We start from the raw sequence: 21,839 nt of genomic DNA, 5'->3' as shown, positions 1-21,839 counted from the left end.
TAGGAAAACCTAAGTCCCATTCACACATAAGAGCATTAAGTAGAGTACCTAACTTAGAATGCTCAAAATGGGTGCATGGGTCACCCTTCAAATTAACCAACCCGCAAGTGCCAGATTCACTATAAGGGCATAGATGAGAGTTAAAATCGCCCGTTAGTATGACACATGTCTCTATTTGCCCACAGTCTTGTTGTATGTGTAGGGTATTGATTAAATCCCCCATGACCTTGTCTACGTCATCCTTTGGAATGTTATTATAAAAGTGAATCAGGATGACCTGTTGATTTTCTCCCATCTTTAATCGCAGTAGTTGGTAATAATCTCCTCCTACGCTCAGTGTCTTTACCGCCATGTTTAACATGTTTGATATATAAACGGTCAGACCACCTGAGCTCCTACCCCTGTTGTTCTGTTTAGCCGCTAGGAAGAATGTACGGTATCCACTGATATGTATCTCCAGCTGTTCCCAGCATTCCTGTAGGCATATAATGCTGAATTTATCAACAAAAGTCAGGAAGGTGGGGTCTTTACCTTTACTTGATAAACCCGCTAAGTTCCAAGACAGGGGAGTTAATTTGCCCACAGTTTCATCCGGCAAGGACCTCTCATTGCCTTGCAGTATGGGTTCCAAAGCCCCCCCCCATAGTCCTCCCGTGGATCACTTGTGGCCTAGGCACGTGGGGATTTGCTTCCCAAGTGTCCATGGGCATAATTGGGTTCTACACTATTATTGTCGGTCTTATCCTTTGTGTATGAATTCCCAATGGATGAATTATGTGCACACTCATCTAGCCCTTGCTTGGATGGTAACTTAGATATATAATGCCCTGTCCCATTCTCATTCATATTGGGCTTAATTTTTTCCCTCCTGGACTTGTCTGATTTCATAGGGTGACGTTACCAGTCAGTCCACCATCTCAAGGCAACTGTACCTATTTGCAGTGGGGACCCCCCCCCCCCAGTTTCCCAGATATAGTGGGTTCCTATCTGGGTATCCTCCCCACTCTTGGTGTCCACCATTGCCCCAGTTCCCCCCTATCTCAAAGCCTTGATGTCTCCTATGTTGGTAGAAGTATGATAGCCGTCTGGTTTCTATACCTGCACCACTCGTTTGTATCCTCCATGTGCAGATGTAATCAACAGTGCGCTGGTCATCAAAATTGACCAGGACGCAGTCCCCTTTTAGTGTCTTTTTATCATGCCCTACCCATGGCACCCTACGTACCATTAAGAACTTACTGGACATATGTGATGGGAGTGGGCGATTGACATTGAGCCAGTAAAAAACTTTGTTCTTAAAGGACCAGCTTGGTTCATCTTCATACTCTTCAAGTTCAGGTACCCCTGTCAAGACGACTACATAAGGGCTTGCCTCTAGTGGTAAATGCACAACAAGTCTGCCCTTTGAAACCCCTCTTTCCCCATGTTTTTTAGAGAGAACAGCAGGGGTATTAGATGAAAACGCCTCCCTCCCCATTTGCTGGATCTGATCAGGGGTTTTAACTACTGCTGTCTTCTCTGTTGGAATTGCAGGATTATTGGTTGCCTTTCGCACGGGTATTTGAGGTTGTTTAGTTATTAAACTTGGTTGGTCAGGTTTTGTAGGTTTACCATTCGCTATCTTTTTTACCCCTGGGTTCGGTGGGTTCTTGGTGGGATTATGCAGTTCATTGAGCTGTTTTTCAATGCGCACTAATCTAATTTACAGAGGTGCAAGGAGGCTTTTAAACAAATTCCCTATTGTGGTTAAAAGTTGGCCATCAGTATCCTCTTGATGTTCTACATCATTGCTAGCTAGGATCTCTACGTCAGATAAATCTAAAGCCACATTTGCAGCTTCTGTTGGTAGAGGTTTGTTCCCTTTCTTGCTAGTCTGTTCTTGTCTCAACCCTTGGTTTTTAGATGAATTGCAAGCACCTTTGGATTTAGCTGTCTTTGGATTCTTTGCCCCTGGCATAGTCGTTTTGGTGCCTTTCTTTTTAGGTTTTGCACCCTCCCTCCTCTCCCTAGATAAGCTTATACTGCTTTCAACCTGTGGGGTGTCTAGTGTGAGCAAAGGTGTTTTTTCAAAATCTAAACTAATCGATGAGTCTGATGGGGAAGGAGAAGTTGTGCAGTCCCCCCCTAGCGGGAGACAGTGCACATCCGCTTGGACTTCTATGAGTTCCATTTCCTCAACAGGTTCGGGAGTACGAGCTGTCGCTAGGTGCCCCATGGATGATCTTTTCGCGAACGCGAGATCTTGGGACACCCTGCGTTCCATTAGGCACATACCTTGGTCGATTACTGAGTTTGTCCTAGTAATGAAATCATCCAAGGTGCCTGTTAATTTTGCCCCCCCCCCCGCTGCTGTTTTGCTCCTACTACCACGGGTAGACATACTTGCAGGCAGAGTCAATATGTGGCCACGGTTCAAGTATAGTTAATATATTACATATATTAAGGCGCAGTCAAACATACGGAGTGTTCTAAGTGTTGATCTCCTGTTTTAGGCAAAAGAGAGGGGGTCCGGGCCGGTCTTGTCTGGGCTTTAACGGGCTTAAATGGGCCCGCCCTTGGGCCGTGCTTCGCCCGGCGTCGCCCGCGCGCCCCGCGACGCGGGGGCTGGTCCCGTTTTTGTAGCGCCTCCGGGCGCGGAAGTCCGGAGCTGCGGCTGCTTCCTGCGGCAGAGTTCCCTGGGAGTTGTAGTCTCCTCTGCACAGCGGCCGCGCCGAGATGGATGAGGCAGCGGCAGCGAGGGGAGACAGAAGCTGGGACACGGAAAGTAAGGCGGGAAGCACTGGCAAAAGAGTTCTGGTCAGGTTAATTTAGTTTAAAGGCACCCGCTCCCCCGAGGCTGGTCCCGTTTTTGTAGCGCCTCCGGGCGCGGAAGTCCGGTGCTGCGGCTGCTTCCTGCGGCAGAGTCCCCTGGGAGTTGTAGTCTCCCCTGCACAGCGGCCGCGCCGAGAAGGATGAGGCAGCAGCGGCGAGGGGAGACAGAAGCTGGGACACGGAAAGTAAGGCGGAAAGCACTGGCAAAAGAGTTCTGGTCAGGTTAATTTAGTTTAAAGGACTGCACTCATAAGGACTGCACCCGCTGCACTCTCAAGGCTTCACAAAAGAGGACTTTACTTGTCTTAAAGGATCAAGGAGTCAACTCCCTGATCAGCAACAAGAAATAAATATGCTAGAAGAGGCCACCTGCATCCTCTACCACAAGGACAAGCCCAGCTGACTAGCTTCAAATATAATTTACATGGCTTGAACAGGTGCATTGTGGGAGTTGGAGTCCCGGACCCCCAAGAGGCAAACCAGAGCTTCTGGACCCGTTGGCTGGTGTTCTGCGCCCTCTCTAGCCCTCAAGGAACCTTTCAGAAGACATTTTGAAAGTTTGGGACCTTTTTGACAACATTTGGTAAAAAGCTCCATAAGATAACTATTCTCGATGACGAGAATCAAGCTAGCGACATTGAACTGCGACTCAGACTGACTTCTGTTTGCCCTGCTGAAAGCTCCTGAGCTCTTCGGCATCCACAACTTAGACAAAGAACTCCAAGATTCACTGAGACATTGCGCTGCAGCAGGTCGTCATTTTGGAACTGAAATCTGCATTGACAAAGCAGATTGCTCGACGTTGAGAGGAAAAGCTCCATAAAAGTGACTAATTGCGATGGTAAAAACTTGACCAGCTCCAACCACTCAATGTATCCAACCCACACTCCATCATGGTTGGCTGAAACTTTGACTTGGTCCCAGTCCAGCACAACCAGATTGCCACAGTTGGAGCTTTTCACTTTTAGGCGCTTGGTTCCCTACATTGTATTTTTAGCCTGATTGCTCATCGACCAAGCTACAAAGGGTTGTGCAAGGTTTAAATTATTGACACTTGACTGGACTTCATTTGTGATTGTGATTGTATTACTATTTGTAGATACCTACCTGCATTTACTAATAAACTACCTTCCAATAGACAGCCACTGGTTCTTACTCGGTGCATCATCCCACCCATTGTTATTTTCCACACCATGCCATCTCAATTTGGACCCAGCTATATGCAAATCAGTCTTGACCCTGCTCCATTGGGAACAGTCCAGTTCAAACTGGCAGGTCAGGTCATCCCTGAACCACAACAAAAGCAACCCAAGGATGGTTTCACCCTTATTAAGACTAATCAATTGGTTTCACCAGAGGAGGAGCATAGGACCATATTCTAAAAGATGTGGATTGACAGTCACCATTCCAAACCATTTTCCCCAGAAGCTGGCAGTGTGTGAGATTCCATTAGGGAGACTTACACAATTCTAGCATGTTACAAAGCAACAAAAAAAGGGGAGTTTATGGGTCAGGCCCAACTTGTGCTCACTACAGCTTAGACAGTTTGTAGCATGCCACTATTCTGATTTTGCTCATTCGATAAACACAATAGGAGGAAACACAAGCATGCAGTTTCCATGCTGAAACCAGTGTGCAAACATGTATGAGCATGCTCACCTAGCCCCATATAATCGTTAAAAAACCACATCTCACAATCAAGCAATGGTCTAACAACCTACATTTATTTTTCAATGACAATGTTTCTTGTAAGAGAGGCCATCAACTCAAACTCTTAAAAGAAAAAGTGTCACAAATAGGTGTTAAATTGGCCTATTAGGTCCAAAAGAATTCCCAGGGCACCAGAGACAACATTGATGCTATATACAAACCATCACACTAGAAGGAAGAAGAACACACCTTTAGAAGAAAAGGGTATCATCATCTCTCCACACCTATCAGCTAACATTACATATAGTCACTCAAACTAATACTACACTCATACAGAAGCACATATACTTTAGTAAGTGATAAGTAACATTTGATTGACTATAATAATGAAATAAATAATATACTAATTAAGACTCATTCCCATATTTAGGCTTGTAAGGTGTCTCGTTCCCACTCAAAGTGAATAGAGATTATGACCTCCACCACTCTGGTAGAGGATTGGTTGCTGTATTTAGAGATCCCCTGTCTGGTAGGGATCTTTCTTCTGTAAAGCGAACCAACATAATGGCAGCTCCCTTCACAGCAATGAAATTTACTGAGCAGGGACCATGTTTGTCCAGAAAAAAAGCTTTCAAAAGTGGGACTGTATTTTCCCTGAACAAAAAGTAAATGGCATCGATATGCAGGTCCTTTTTCAGTGCATTTTGGGGCCCTGTTTCTTCCATAACTCGCATGGTGGACATGAGCAGGGAAGGTGTGTGGCAGTAATGCTGTCAATTGGGTGGAGTGACTCTCACTGTCACTAAGCAGTCCTGTTGGCAGGGACAGGTAGACTGCCAGTTTACGGCATTCCTTCAGCTCCACTGAACCCTAGATAAGGTGCTCAGATATCCTTGCTCAAAGAACTTCCTGGATTATGTTTCCTAGGAATTCCTTAGTCCTTTCTACCCCCAAATTCCTTAAAGGAGGATTGAGCCATGCCAACGTCCATAGTTCCAACCTCCAGAGTCTTCTCTAATGTATTCTGATCCAAAAAAGTATATTATTCACGATATACATGTTGTTTACTTTGCAGAGTATATAATATAGTATATTTGTGTGCATAACATCCATACTCAAATAAGTAAAGGTCATAATGCTATCTTTATTTTCTGCCTCAGTAGGGTTCACAATTCTATAGGTCACTTTCCCAATATCTTACCAGAAAGGGTAACAGTCTACAGTATCTTGGATCTCTCTATTTTCAAAACCTTTCCTAAAGGCACCATAAGTATTTTATGTCATGTTTAAGGTTGATCTACTCCACATCCTGAAATAATCCTGAAATGCAAAAGTTGATCAAATCACTATGATGTTCCAGCTTTGTTAACTAACTATGCACATTTTACAACTGAGATACTGAGCTTTACTTTTAGAGATATCATTCTCCAACACATTTAGTTTTTCTGACTAGTCTGCTGCTCTCTACTGATGAAGGGCTCAACCCAGAAACACGTGTCTAGAGATATACAGCAATGTCTGCACCAACTTTGGAGAAAAACTCCAGCTAATTTTGAAGTTAGTTTGAACTGTGTACTGCATTTACCAGGATGCAAAGGGGCGAATTGTGCCGGGACTGTGAGGCAGTGTGCTCCAAACCCCCATTCTATTTTTCTGAAGTAGACCTGAGAGTTGTTTTAATTACACCTGAGTAATTTTCACAATTTAAGGTGGAGTTACTGATAAATAAGCAATTACACCTGCGTGAATAATAAAAAGTCATTTGGGGGGGGAATTAGCACAGAAACAACACATTTTGCAAGTGTGAGCAGCTGCTCATGCTGCTGTTCATGTTCTTTCGCATTTAGTACTTTTTCTTTGCACAACGCGCATTCTTACACTATTTTTGATGGAAAGTTGAATTTTGTGCTAAGAAAATAGAGCTAGATGTTGGAAATAAATTGTGGGAAATCCTACCCCCAAGCAGATTTATAGTGCGCGAGCAGCTGCTTAAATTGGTCTTCATGTTCATTTGCATTTAGCTCTATTTCTTAGTGCAAAGTACATCCTTGCATCCATTTTGGATGTGAGAGGGCATTTTTGCACAAAGAAATTCCATAATAATTCCACATAATATAGCAGAATTTTTAGGTATTTCCACGTGATTACGCTACACCGAATTACGTAAATTATGCATGCCTCTAAAATGCAGATCTTTTACATATGCAGAGGTTTAAGGGAGTTGTGAACCCTCAAACCTAGCAGCCACAGCAGGGATAGGGTTCTTAAAGGGCCTCTTCTGTGTGCAATTCAGCAGACAAAAGCTGATAATTACCGCTATAAATGAATACAGAATCATTAGAAGAGCAAGCAAGAGTAAGATAGAATGAAAGATCTGTAAATAGAAAAGGGAACAATAGAAGGAATATTGAATGGAAGGAAGGTAGGGTGAAAAGATTGACGGATGAGTGAGAGATGGGTGAGTGAATGGATAGCAGACTAAAGGGATGGATAGATAGGTGGATGGATAGGTGAAAGGATGGCAGAGCAAAATAATTGATGGATCTGTGGGTGAAAAGACAGGTCAATGGATGACAGAGTGTATGGACAAATGGATGAATGGGTGGATTGCAGAGTGGACGAATGTATGATGAATGGCAGAGAGTGTATAGACAAAAGGATGGATGGATAGATGGCAGAGGGGATGGATGGTAGAGTGGAGGGATCAGTGCCTGAGTGTGTGTATGGATGGATGGCAAGCAAAATGGATGGATGCGAGGCAGATGGGATGAATGGATGGATTGATGGATGGATGGATGGATGGAAGAGTGGGTGGATGGATGCCAAAGAGTATAGATATGAGGAGGGATGGCTGGGTGGATAGACTGCAGAAAGGATAGATGTGTGGATTGATGTATGGACCAATAGATGGCAGAGTGGATGGATGGATGTGGATGGATGGATGACTGGATGGATAGATGAATGGCAGAGTTGATGAATGGATGGGAAGTGGATAGTTTGACTAGTGGATTAAAGAATCCATGGATGACAGAAAGCAAAGATGAAATAGGGGATATCAGGGTGTACGGAATGGTGAACGGATAAATGGATAGATGCTTGGCTGGGAGAGCCAAGGGAACTCTTCTGTAGGAGGGGTGGGCTCATTTGCCTCGCATGCTTGGTGTCACCTGAGGTCTAGTTGAAAGTGGGTGGTATTTTACTTTTCTGGCAACTCCCTTTGCAGAGAATCTTCATTCTAGCCATATTTTGGAATGTAACGTTTTGGGGTATTATTTCAAAAAATAAAACAAATGGCAAGAAAATGTACATTGCTATTTGCATTTACCAATCAGGGTAAATCTAGGTATGTACCTACAGTGCAGTGCAAATATTAAAGGACAAACACTGCAGCAGATTTTTAAACAAATAGTGCAACACGACTTTGCAACCAAAGTTGCTGCTCTATTTTTCATCAAGGGATGAGAGCAGTGCTGGGCCATATTTACAAAATGTGTCAGGTTGGTGCTTTCTTGTGGTGTGCTGGTACACAAATAAGCTGCTTAGCACCATGCAGGCACCTTTGCACAATAATACTAATGTGTGTGTGTGTGTATGCGTGTGTGTGTGTGTGTTTGTGTGTGTGTATATGTGATTCTAGCATAGGTTTTGTACTGGATGGATGGTTTTCACTTTCAATACAAAATCCTATTATTAGAATGTTTTTTTTTACCATTTCACACACTGGATGTGTGCTGTACAGTGCACCACACTCAATAAGTGATGGATGGAGATATTAAAATATTTCTACAACTTTGAGGCTGCCTCAAGGAAGTGTTATTTTGTTACACACATTCAGGATTGACAATTTTTCAGATCTTGCTTTGCGTCAAAAAATACGGGTGTCAGCGCTGGAGCACTCAAGTGCCAGAAGTGGAATGCCCCCTCAACAAAGCAGGGCATAGCAGCTCAAAACGATTTTGCTAGGAGAGCAACTTTCTTGGGCAAATTCCTGATAAATCTGCCTCACTGTTTTTGATTTTATGCTTCAGCGTAAACTATCAATTATATATTCTTCTACTGGTATTCAGTACAAATGAGCAGTTACCTATTGTTCGTCTTTTAAAGATCATTTTGCTTTGGATCAAAACTCATCAACAATGAAATATAATCCTTTTTTTAAATTTAGCTAAACATTTTTATCAAAGCAAACAGGTCAAATAACATTCTTCATGTACTTCTTTAATATAACTTATACATGTTTAAATAATTGATGTGCCCATGTTGTAGCCCGTTAAATAGAGTTCAACCAAAGGCTCATTTTTACTGTTGTGGTCTGTGTATGACTTTAGAACCGCATTTGCAGTCCGTACACATGACAAGAAAGTCTCGTTTTTACCAATGATTTCTTTTCAGCGGTGTGTAGAGTCGTACATTGAAGGTTCAAACAATATCCTGTACAAGAGTCATCATCTGTTTGGAGCGTTTTCCCATCTTGGAAACAGGCGAGGCACCATGATCTATTTGCTAACAGCCGGCGTCGTGGTTCATAACAAGCCACTGTGTAAAACAACCTGGCATGAAAGCTTTATCCATTATGTACTTTTTCTCTCTGAGAAATAGCCTTGAAAATCACAAGGCATGTACCAGACTCAAATCTACACAATGAGCACCTGCTGAGTCAAGGACATGGCATATTAATGTTGATGAAGTGTTGACATAAAACCCAACTAGCAAATGAGCTCCCTGGCGAATTGGCATTTTATTACAAATCATTTATTTCTGGATGTGTGAAATAAGAGGATCTAGTTGTGTTCTTTAATGTTAAAACCACAGGGCAATATATTCCAAATTACATACTGAAAAATCAAAAAGTGCATCACAAGAATAGAACACTGCAGTGATGAAACGATAGTTCAATCTTAAGAATACTTGGGAATAAAATAATTTTAACAGTTGAAAGTTTAGTAATGTGTTTAATTAGAGTATAATAAAATTAATGGAGACTGTTCATGCAATGGTTGTAAAACAATTGTCCTTGTAATAAAGTTACCTTGATTATGAAGGACGAGAGCAATATATCAGAATTATATATTTTACCTTTTTTCTGAAGGCACATCACCATAATAGCAATTGTTGAATTACGCAGACATAAAGGAATTAAGAAAGTGTCCCTTTACTCATACTGATACAACACAATGATATGATTATAGCAGAACAAGAAAAAAAGGGTGGTGATGCCACATGTGGATGGATCCAGGGATCTTATAATTAGTACTCCACTCTGAGGTATAATGCCCAAGTTCAAAAAGGCAACTGGAGAGCCTGTGTTTTTATGGTTTCCAGGCGCAAAAACAACACCAGGTCCTAATAAAGATCAAGGCACACCAGAATCGCTGGTGCCGATCTATCTACTTAGTGGTTTGTAATCAAACAACTATAAACCAATGAAGTGTGACATCCTCACACGTACTAACTATAACTTGTGCCCTAAGGTAACTAAGACTCGCTCCCTCATCGTGTACTGCCAATTACCCCACATATTACATCACTCATGACGTGTTCTATGATATTATTGATAATATGACTGCAACCTTTGCAATGAAATTATTGATGAGAAAACGGTGCATGGCAGGGTCGAGAGTTAGTGTTTCCATGGGACACAAGGTATAGTTACCAGAGCTAACAGCTAGTGACAAATTTCAGCAGTTTAGTACCTTTCAAATATTACGATACCACTGAAATTCTCATCTAACTACATTGTTACTGTAACCTTTGCTTTTTAGGTTAATTTCTAGGGATTTTATTAAACGTAAAGCAACCCTTTAGCATATTCCCTCCCCCAACCCCAGGCAGCAAACCCCATGCTGCACATAGCATTTGGTCATGCTTGCCGTGGAGTTTGCTGGTCCAACCCCACAGGAAGTCAACCTCATGTTGTGCTTGGCCTTCGGCTGTGTGCAGCAGGTGGTTGGCCAGAGAGTCTACACTGCAGCCTGGTCGTCTGTCCAACACTTCCCAGGCAGCCAACCACACCTTGCGCTCGACCTTTGTCAATTCGCAGTGTGAGGCTGGCCCACAGTCAGTGCACCCCAAGCTGTGCACACCCTTTGTCTGTGTGTAGAAGGTGGTTGGCCACAGGAAAGTCAACTACCCCTGCAGACAGCCAACCACCCTGAGTCAATAGTGGCCCTGGGGACCCCATTCCTGGGGCCACATGACATTAAGATGGGCAATGGGGCAGCACGGCCCACAAGCCTTATCAGGCCATGGGACCCCATCCATTGGAGCAGCATGTCATTAAAAAGGGGAGGAGGCCATGCAGCTCCTCTTGCCTTATTAAGCTCCGGTGGACCACACCCCCAGGCCTATTGCAATTGAAAAGGGGATGTGGGCTGCGCAGCTCCCCTCCCTGAGCATTTTATTGCTTTGAGGACCCCATTCCATCTCCTGAGGCACACCTGAAATATAAGTGGGTGCATCATTTCCCACCTGCTGCACCCACCAAAGAGCACATTGGGGCTGAGGGATAAGACCCAAGGCCTCTGCGGCCTCAGCCAGCTTACCGCAAAGTGCAAGAGCTAGCATTGCTCCCACCCAGAGTAAGAACCTGGTTTTTTTGCATGCTCCCTCCAGGCAAGAGCATTTTCTGTCTGTTTCTCTGTCCACAGGAGTGCAGACAGGGAAATAGGAGTCTGCTCATACCAGTCAGGAGCATGTTTCTATCTCCCACTGGTTGGGAGCACATTTGCCTTTCCTGCCCATACTGCTGCCGGCAGGGAGGGCATGTTTGCTCCCGAGGTATAAAAATGCTCCTGCCAGGAGGTAGTGAACATATATTTCCCTGCCTTTGCAAGTGCGGCAGTGAAACTATTCTTTTCTGGGGGTAGGCTCCTTGGGGCAGAGGAATTGAGCCGGCCTCAGATGCTGGGGTTCTCATGGCCTTTTTGGATAAGGGAGGGCGACCAAATGGTGCCACTCTCCTTTTTTACCAATAGGCCCTAGGTGATGGGTTTCCAGGGCCTTTAAGGGATCACCTCCCTAAAAAAAAAAAAATAATTGGGTCCCAGGAGCCTACAAAGACTCTGGTGGGGGACTGAATGCCACTACCATATTTTGGCCCTGTGTGATGGTGTTTCTGGGGCTTCTTAAAGGCTTGAGGAGTCGGGCTATTTGCCCCCTTCCCTTTACCAACATGTTTGTCCCAAGAGATGGGATTGCTGGGGCATTTTTAGGCTCAGGGAAGGCAGCCACACAGCTCCCCTCCTCATCAATGAAACATCGACCGCGGAGGATGTGGTCCCATGGGCCTTTTTGAGGCTTGGGGAGGAGGGCCACATGGTAGAACACTTTATTTAATATTTTGCTGTAAATGCCCCCTATGGCTGAGTCCCAAGTCCTAAGATGGTTGCCTCTGCATCCTTATTGTTGTGGCAGCAGCCAATCAGATCTCTGCGGGAGATCTATGGGCCTGCAGATAGTCCATGGTGTGAAATACACAACGTTTTTCAGCACTAAATGCTCAAAAACTACTGAACAGGTTTACACCAAATCACAAAAGCACTCTTTCTGTACCAAGATCTAGCTTTCTGCCAAATTTGGTATAAATCCATCAGCAGTATGAGCTGTTGCTGTGTCTAAGGTTCTTATGGAAAGATGAATGGGGAAACACGTTTTGGGACCACCCCTTTTTCTTGGCACCTGCTTGGTGATTTCCTGGAACCAAAGATATAAGTAAACTAAAAAATGCATTTCCTATGGAAACACAGTCCTAACTATACCTAACCAGTAGTGACATTTTAAAGTGAAATTACCCCCAAGGTGGCCCAGGGCCTGGGGTCAATTAAGATATATATTGGGGCAGCAGCATGCATGTGCCCCCTCCCTGAGTGGATTACGGCCCTGGGAGCCAGTACCCTGATGCCTATTATCATTATGAAAGGGGAGGAACATAAATTCTCCTTCCATAACAGCTTCTGGCCTGGGGACCTCACCTTCCTGAGGCCTGCATAATATTCATAGGGAAGGCGGACACACAGCCCCCCACCCTTGAGCTGATTGCAGACCCATCAAACCCTTCCCCTGGGACTCAGCATAATATTTAAAGGGGATGGTGGCACAGGCCCCCACCTGCCCACACTGATTACAATCCTGAATACTCCAGGCCCCTGCATTAATTACAAAAGGGGACGGGGCGTGCTGCCCTCCTTCTGAGCCTCTTAAGCCCTCTGGCTCCGTTGTAGTGCCCGGGGCAGTCCATCCATGGGACACAGTTTCCCTGCCTGTAAGAGCATGGTTTGCTTTCACAAGGTGGGAGCTGCAAAAATGTTCCCACTGGGTGGGGGAAGACATTTCTTTACCTGCCCGTGCTCTTACCGGCAGGAAAACTCAGATTACTCCCGCATGACAGAAGCACAATGAAATTGCTTACTCCCATCAGGCGGGAGTAATTCTGGTTTTGACTGCACCCAAGATGAGTGTATGCAGGGAGTAGACAGGGCTGTGGGGTCCCTGGGGCTCCCCATACAGTTCCCCATGCATCCCCCATGCAGCTCCCACTGTTGTGACTTGGGTATACCCATGTGGGTACCAGGGCATCCATATTAGATCCCAAGCATGGGGGCCCCACAGTCTTAAAGGCTAGGTGAGGGGTGCCATACACCTTCCTCTCCTCAGGAAAAAGCCCGGGGGATGGGGTCTCTGCCACTTATAAAGGCTGAGGGAGGACAGCACATCCCCTCCTCATAAAAGACAATAACACAGATATGGGTATCCTGGGTGGGCACCAGGACACACAAAAAATAATTTCCTCACTAAGCGCTGCTTATGACCTTACATATTAAATCAGTTATGATGTGTTCAGTGACATCATTGAATTACTGCAGACAACTGAACTGTGCATTGATAACAATATGGGCATGTCGGGAGCGCAAGTTAGACCTAACTTAGGGCATGGTTAATAGATTGCTGAAATAACTATAACTCATGAATTTTAGTGAGGTTTTTTTGGTTTAAAATGTTAGGCTGTCACTGAAATTTTGACCTAAATGGTTAAAGCTTACTTATAGTTAGGTAGATGTTACTTACATTACCATACAAAAACACACCACAAACATTTGAAATGATAAAGTTATAGTTATAACTTTCACTTATGTCTTCTGCCACATCCCAAAAATACCATAAGTAGCACATTTTGGAACAAAGTGATATGAAAAGATGCCACAACGTTTTAGTGGAGAATGGATACACACTTCTAGTACAGAGCCTTTCTTTATTGAATAAAACTATCCCCAGGATAATAGATTAGTTCATGCTATTGATAAAAACAGGCGCTGTTATGAAATGAAGAATGGCTGTCCAGTAGCAAAAGAGGTGATATGACCTAGAAATTTAGAGGACGTTATTCCAGAATAGGTATACGGGAGGCATAATCAGGTCCCTGTAAACTAATGGGATTGTAGTAGTGTTTTTAGTATTAGACAGCAATCAATTGATATATTAAGAACATTCCTACGTATACTTTCAAGGCGAAGTTTAAAACATAAAATAAGTACTTCATAAGGCTTGGATCCTTGCAAGCTAAGAAAGTATACAAATTTGCAGGGACACAGTCTAATTTGTTTATCAAAGAAAGTGTGCCAAAGCCTCTTTAACATTTTAGGATGTTAGCAGTACACCACTCAATAATGCAAACTTTATTTAGGAGGCTATACTATGTGGAAACCCTGGCTTTATGTTTAGGAGAAATGAATAGGTCACTTTTGCATGGTAGTGTGACCGAGGTAGAAAAGGTTTGTGATTATGTGCAGTTTTGTTCCTTTGGTTGAGAACAGTACTGTGGGCAAATTGAAGAGTTGATAACAGGACACATGTACTATAGTTGATAGTTATGAAGACAAGAATATAAAAATTCAAGACAGTATTTGCTGAAAAACCAGAGTATGTTTGTGTATTCTGTCGATACACTCACTACAAGAATCAAACGCAGACTGTTGACTTACATTTAAAACGTGAAATACAGAATAATGATAACCGGCAAAAGTTTGTACGGTACTTATTTGTAGAAGAAAGATTTGACTTGTCCACACTTTAAGTTATATGTAAATACTGCTAAAATTAATTAAAAGGATAATAAAATGACTACTAGAGTTGTGAGTTGTACATAACAAATTAGAACTGGTTCCCATTCCAGAAGCACTTCAAGGTTTAAATATTTATGAGTCCTTTCTTATTCAAACTAAACATCCATTTCAGGCTAAAGTATGTATGGAGACAAAGACAGGCAAGTTACTCCCAACAGAGCTACAAAATGGTCAAAAAGGTAGAGTAGTGGATTTGCCATTACATGTCAAGAAAAACATTGAAACTGTGGGGTAGATAGAGATTTAGAGGAAGGGCTAGTAATTCTTGTAAATAGTGTGACTACCAAATACAAGAAGATATGACAGGCATTAGCAGATGTTACCAAAGTTAAAAAGAGCAACTTTATATCTGGTACAAAACAATATTTACTATAGAAATGTGGAAAGCCTGCAAGATGTCACATATGTGGAGGATCAGACATTTCCATCACAGGTCAGATTGAGAAGGTGGATCAGTCCAGAACAGAAGAAATGTATTAACATTATAGCATCCACCCTTTGCATTCTAAAGAGGTTATTTGTAATACCACTGAGCTGTTTCAAACGAAGGAAACATGAAGTGTGTGGGGAAAAAAGTTTAGAAGCTTGATGTTTCCCACATCTTTTTCCTACTGAAGCAGGGGGAGGGTATGATGAGCGGACTGTGAAAATACCTGTAGCTGAGTGTAGATGAAGTAGACTATATTCAGAAGATCCTAAATTCCGTCATTGTATTCCATTTATTTTTCACCTATTATTTGAGAGTGACTTGTCTGGCCTCTCATATGCTGTGAATCGTATTCTAAGAACAGGAGTTAATTTGCATAATATATCAGCAAGAGAACTTTTGGAGAAAGTTCAATGAAAACGTGAGCATTTGGAATACAATTTAATAAACCTACTGGCATGTCAGCATGGGACTCATTAATATTGGTATTAGCGGCATAGTGAACTCAAGTGCATATTGAAGAACCTTGGAGTACCTACGTGGTTTCTGACGCTGAGTTATGCATGGAAAGACCTGCTACAATTCTTGCAGGAGGCAAATTCAAATATAAAAGGAATTTATCTGAAGAGACGCCAGGAGAACTGTGCTCACTAGATCCTGTAAAGTTTGCATATATTTTAATCACAGATTTCAAGCAATGGTGGCTTTCATCTTGAACATAACAAAACCTCCTCTTGGTGAAGTGATTGATTTCTTTCGGTGTAAAGAGTACCAAGACTGAGGTGCTCCCCATATTCACATGTTTTTGTGGGTAAAAGATGTCCGTAAGTTTGGAACAGACAGTGATGAGTCTGTGTTGTCTTTTATTGAGCAGTATGCAACTTGCTCCATCCCAAAGGAGAGTAGCAACAACGTATTAAGAGAACACGTTCTATGTTTCCAAAATCATAGATGCCGGAAATATTGTCATTGAAAAGACAAAGCAAAAGGGAAATTTTATACATCATGTTTCTGATTCCCACAACCTATCATCTCACAAGGAAGAGCCAACAGCTTTCTGTCTGCAGTCAGACATACACTTACAAGGAAATGACCAAAAAATACATATAACCTAAGAATAACAGAGGCCTCCAAGTACATTAATGACTAAAATCCTGTGATTCTGAAGATGTGGAATGCAAACATTAACCCTGGGCAGTGAAATCTGCTCCACTCGCGGAGTTTGCAGAGTTTTCCGCACTTCGCGTTACCCGTATCTCGTGGAGATCTGAAAAACTCCGCTCCGCATAGCGGAGCAAAGTTCTTTTCTCTTTCACATTCGGCAACGTCAAGTTGGTGATCGCAAGCAAGCAAAATCAACCTTCCTCTGAGATTTTTCCTCGTTCGCGATCGTCAACATTAAGTTGGCGAGGGCGAGCGTGGAAAATCAACATCCCACGAGATTTCTGAACGCGGGGAGTCAGGTTTCTCAGTGCGAGAGGTCACATATGCTCACGACAGCTCGCGTTGAGAAACTGCCCGTTCGCATTGAGAAAGCTGCCACTTGAGTAAAAATGTACTTGAGGGGCAGAAAAGGAAAGCTGTGCATGGTGCCGATGGCAATGATTGCACAGTGCGGACAAGCATCCGGCACTGTGCAACCAACGAGAACGGCATTTTTCTATTGTACTCTGCTGCTAGTGGAGCTCTGCCTAGTGCGGCAGGGTTTTTTTTGCACTTCGCGGAGTTCTGCGTTGTGCAACTCTGTGAACTCTACACAGGGTTAGCAAACATGGATGTGCTGTTGGTTGCAGACAACTCAATTGCTGTTTGCTCGGTATGTTACATCTTGTATACCAAAGTCACAGAAAACTGACAGTAAAGAGATGTTGAAGAAGATTTCAGCAGAAAAGAGTTCTACAAAGAAATGATACTGTTTTTGTGGGAAAATGCTTTCTCACAGAGCGATTGGCTCCAATTAATGTGTAGACCAGTTAAGCTCAGCCAGTTTGCTTTCTAAATCTAGAGGAGTTCTATGGGCAATTTTCGGGCTTGCTCATACTGGTAACAGCGTACCTAAGTATTTTCCTGAAATTCAGTATCTTGCAGAATTTTGAGCCCCACAATACAGATATTCTAAAGAGTAACATGCTGGATAAGTACTATCCAAGAAGAAATCTTCATCTGGAAAGGATGTGTCTTTATGAAATACTTTAACGTTATAATTTCAGAAGTAATGTCAGTGAAAACATAGATGAAGGTAAATTTGCTGTGGCTGTGTGTGAGACATAACAAAGGAAACTAAGTTGCCAATCTCCAGACCAAAGACATTTTTTCTATTTAGCCTTCTTACAGTTGTTTAAGCTATGGCAAACTGAAAGTGAGCTACTTGGCGAATTTGAATGTTATGATGACTCATTCAACTCTGTGAAAGACAGCATTGAGTCCTGTTTGTTTACAGTGAGTCTTCAAATATTGAGAGAAGAGATTAAACAAGAAGAAACATTTGACACTGAAATAGCAAGAAAGAGTTGTCGGAGCAGTCAAAGTTCATTGAAAATGAAGCTGCAATAGGTATGAATGAAGTCGAGAATGCAATGCTGCAAGTAAGATGGGAAACTGTGGATATATTTATCATTTATTTAACAACCTTTTTGAGCACACAGCTCCCCCAAAGGTCTCCTGGTACTATTGGGGGATAGTAGCAAGGCGGCAGGATCTATGGAGGCAGGATTTAATCGAAGCGGCTAAAAAGTACAGTTTCTAGATTTTTACGGAACTGAAATAAAGGAGTTACAGTATCTAAGAGAGAGCGGCAGAGCGTTCCAGAGTTTCAGGCCCAATACGGAAAAGAAGTGAACCTTAAGACGAGCTCTGAGGAACCTAGGCACTGAATACAGAAAAAGGTTGGATATTCTCAGCTCACAGGTGGGGACATTTGGAGACACCAGAGCTTGGATATAGGAAAACCCTGTCTAGTGCGGAACATGTAGCACAGGGCCTTGAACTTGATCCGTTTGTCAACTCTCAGCCAGTGCAGTCTCTGCAACAGGGGAGAGATAGTCGAGCATCTCGGCAGCCGAAAGAGAAAGGCAGACAGCCGCATTTTGGATGATCTGCAGACGACGATTAACAGCTTTGTCAGCAATCAGATGCAGGACATTCCCATAATCCAATCTGAGCATCTGGGGGATGAGCCAGATGCTTTTCTTAAGCCATTTCAGAATGGAAAAATAGGAGGCAGTAGGCTTAGAGACCTGTGGTGTCAAGGAAAGATTTTTGTCAATAATGAAACCAAGATTCTTCACTTTATCCATTGGCACGGGCAGATACACCAGTATGGCAGGCCAGTGGCTGACTCTCCACAGACCGGGGTTATTTTCCAGGATCAGAACTTCGGTTTTATCACCATTGAGTTTAAGGGCGTTTTTGTTCATCCAGATTGCGACATTAGACAAACCTTACCTGAGGAGGGAGGGGTCTTTGCTACAAGCCTTGTAAAGTGAGAAGATAATCTGAGAATCATCAGCATACGAGAAGATGGTGAGACCAGACTCTTCAATCACATCCATCAAGGGGCAAAAGTAAATGTTGCAGAACCCCCAAGGGTAATGTTAGAGTAGTAGAGGTGTTGTTTGCTGAAAAAACCTGAAAGGTTTGTTCCTTCAAAAAGGACAGCCATTTTAAAGCAGTGTCGGCAATGCCTAGAGCTTCCAAACTATCCAAGAGAATAGAGTGTGAGATCGTTTAAAAGTCTGCACTTAGATCTTAGAGGATAATGACGGCTGTCCAATCTAGAGGTGATTAGGGCCACTGCAACTGCCTGTCTGGCCATACAGGGGAGTAAGTCAATTAACTTTTTCAGTGACTTTATCTGATGGAAGCAGGTCCCAGCCACGGTTAGGAATTGCAGGTGGAAGGATAGTGCTGAGTCAAATTTGACCCCCAAAATCCCTAGCTACCATTACTATATTGGGTTGGAGAATAAATGTCAGAAGGCCACCATTGTGTAGGGGAGAAGATGTTCACTTTCCCCAGTGGCATGATTTCTGTTTATTCTGAGGCACATTTTAAATGATTTGCTTTTATCCAATGAAAGACTGCTGTGAGACGATAACGAAGATTTTCCTCAGCCAGTGTGCTATTTTTATCTAAGACTAGAATTAGCTGCATATAGTCCTATTCACTCAGGCAGTACTCTTGCACTCATACATTTACTCAGGCACTACCCATGTACTCATCCATTAACTCAGGTACTACCCATGCACGTATCTATTCCCCAGGTACCACCCATGCACACATCCAATTGTCCATTCACTCAGGCACTACCAATGCACTCATGCAATCAACCAGGCACTGCCTGTGTATCTATACAATCACCCAGGCAGGACCCAGGCAGTCATCCACTCACTCAGGCACTACACCTGCACTCATCTATCCTCTCAGGCACAGCACATGCACTCATCTAATCACCCCACCACTACCCATGCACTCATCCATCCATTCACTGAGGTGCCACCCATGAACTAATCCAATCACCCAGGTTCTACTCATGCACTACTCCAGTCACCCAGGCAGTACTTATACACTCATCCAATCACTCAAACACAACCAATGCACACATCCAATCACCAAGGCACTATTCAAGAACGTACCCAATCACCCAGGCACTACCCTTGCACACATGCAATCAATTAGGCCCTACCCTTCCACTCATCAATTAATTGAGGCATTACCCATCCAATCACCCAGGCACTACCCTTGCATTCATCCATTCATTGAGGCACTACCCATGCACTGATCCAATTACCCAGTGACTACCCATGCACTCATCCAATCGCCCAGGCACTATCCATGCATTCCATCCATCACCAAGCCACTATCCATGCACTCACACAATCACCCAGGAACTACCCTTGCACACATCCAATTACCCAGGCACTACCTTGCCCTCATCCAATCCCTCAGGCACTACCCTTGTACTCATCCATTCACTCAGGCATTACCCTTGTGCTCATCTATTCACCCAAGCACTAGCCATGCACTCATCCATTCACCCAGGCAATACCAATACCCATGCACAAATCCAATCAACCAGTCAGTACCCTTGCACTCATTTATTCACTGAGGCACTATGCATGAACTTGTCCATTTACTCAGGCACTACCAATGCACTCATGCAATCAACCAGGCACTACCCGTGCACTCATCCAATCACCCAGGAGGTACCCAGGCACTCATCCAGTAACTACTCTTGCACTCATCCATTCACTAAGGTGCCAGCCATATACTCATCCAATCACCCAGACACTACTCATGCATTATTCCAGTCACCCAGGCACTACCCATGCACTCATCCAATCACTCAGTCACTACCAATACACTCATCCAATCACCCAGAGACTACCCTTGCCCATATCCAACCACCCAGGTACTACCTTTGCACTCATACATTCATTGAAGCACTACTCATCCAATCACCCAGGCACTAACCTTGCACAAATCCATTCATTGAGGCACTGCCCATGCACTCATCCAATTACCCAGGTACTACCCATGCACTCATCCAATTACACAGTCACTACCCATACACTCATCCAATCACCCAGGCACTATCCGTTCATTCTCCCCATCTCCCAGCCACTATCCATGCACTCACCCAATCACCCAGGCACTACCCTTGCACATATGCATTCACTCCGGTAATGCCCAAGTACTCATCCCATCATCCAGCCACTATCCTTGCACTCACACAATCACCCAGGAACTACCCTTGCATAAATCCAATTACCCAGTGTCAGGGACTGTCCGGGACTATGTGGGGAACACAGTCAGGGACTTGGACAAGGACTGGGAACTGCGTAGAAGACGTACACAGAAAGGAGGAGTACAGTGCTGCCCAGGATCATACAGGGAGTCAGAGGAGAAAAAGGTATCCAAAGGGGAAGCCTGTACAAGTGAACAAGATGGGTAAGACTCAGAAAGGAAGGGCACTCACAAGGCAATTTAGCATTCAGACTAACTACACCCAGGACGGACGTGCAAGACATATATATAATACAACATTAACAATAAAGGGGGGTGTTGGGTAAAGCACTCAGGAGCTCCACATGGTAAGACTGAAGCCCAGTAAGTTTCTTACCCGCAATTGCTGTTACAGATACAGACTGCAAATACCCACATGTAGGATATGCATGCAAAGGCAGGGTCTGTGGAGCTTATACCTATAGTGATGTTATACATGTAACTCAAAGACAAAACTCACAGTGAACAAGAAACACCACCTAGGTAGTCAGCTGAGCCCACGGATCAGGAACAGGAACGCGTAAGGCAGTAACAGCAAAAGGGTAGAACTAAACACAAGCACAATAGACAAGGAGCTAGCAAGGAGGAGTGCTTAACAGGAAAGGAAGGAAATGACAGGGCACACTTGGCAGAAAGCAGGTAACAAACATACAAGGTAACAGAAGTAAGACAGCAGAATAGAAAGGCAGCAAACTAGAACTGGAACCAAGGAAATGGGAAGCAAGGCAGGGACTGGAGACAGATATACAGAAGGGGAGGCTACAAGGGTATACTAGAATAGTGCAGGTTAAGGAATCAAGAAAACAAAGTAGCATAGAAGGCAGCGCTGGGGCAGGAACAAGAAGTGAGCTAAGGCTCAGGAGTCAAGGCCGCACTGCAGACAGTGCTGGTTTAGGAACCGGGAACTACCAAAGCGTCAGGAGTCAAGGTAGCACTGCAGGCAGTTCTAGTTCAGGAACAGGGAAATTACTAGAGCTCGGGATTTAAGGTAGCACTGCAGGCAATACTGGTTCAAGGAAACAGGACATAGCTACAGCTCAGGAAACAAG

The sequence above is a fragment of the Lissotriton helveticus genome, chromosome 8 (assembly GCF_964261635.1).
Source record: "Lissotriton helveticus chromosome 8, aLisHel1.1, whole genome shotgun sequence".
NCBI classification, from domain to species: Eukaryota; Metazoa; Chordata; class Amphibia; order Caudata; family Salamandridae; genus Lissotriton; species Lissotriton helveticus.
Note: the sequence above shows the minus strand (reverse complement) of the source record.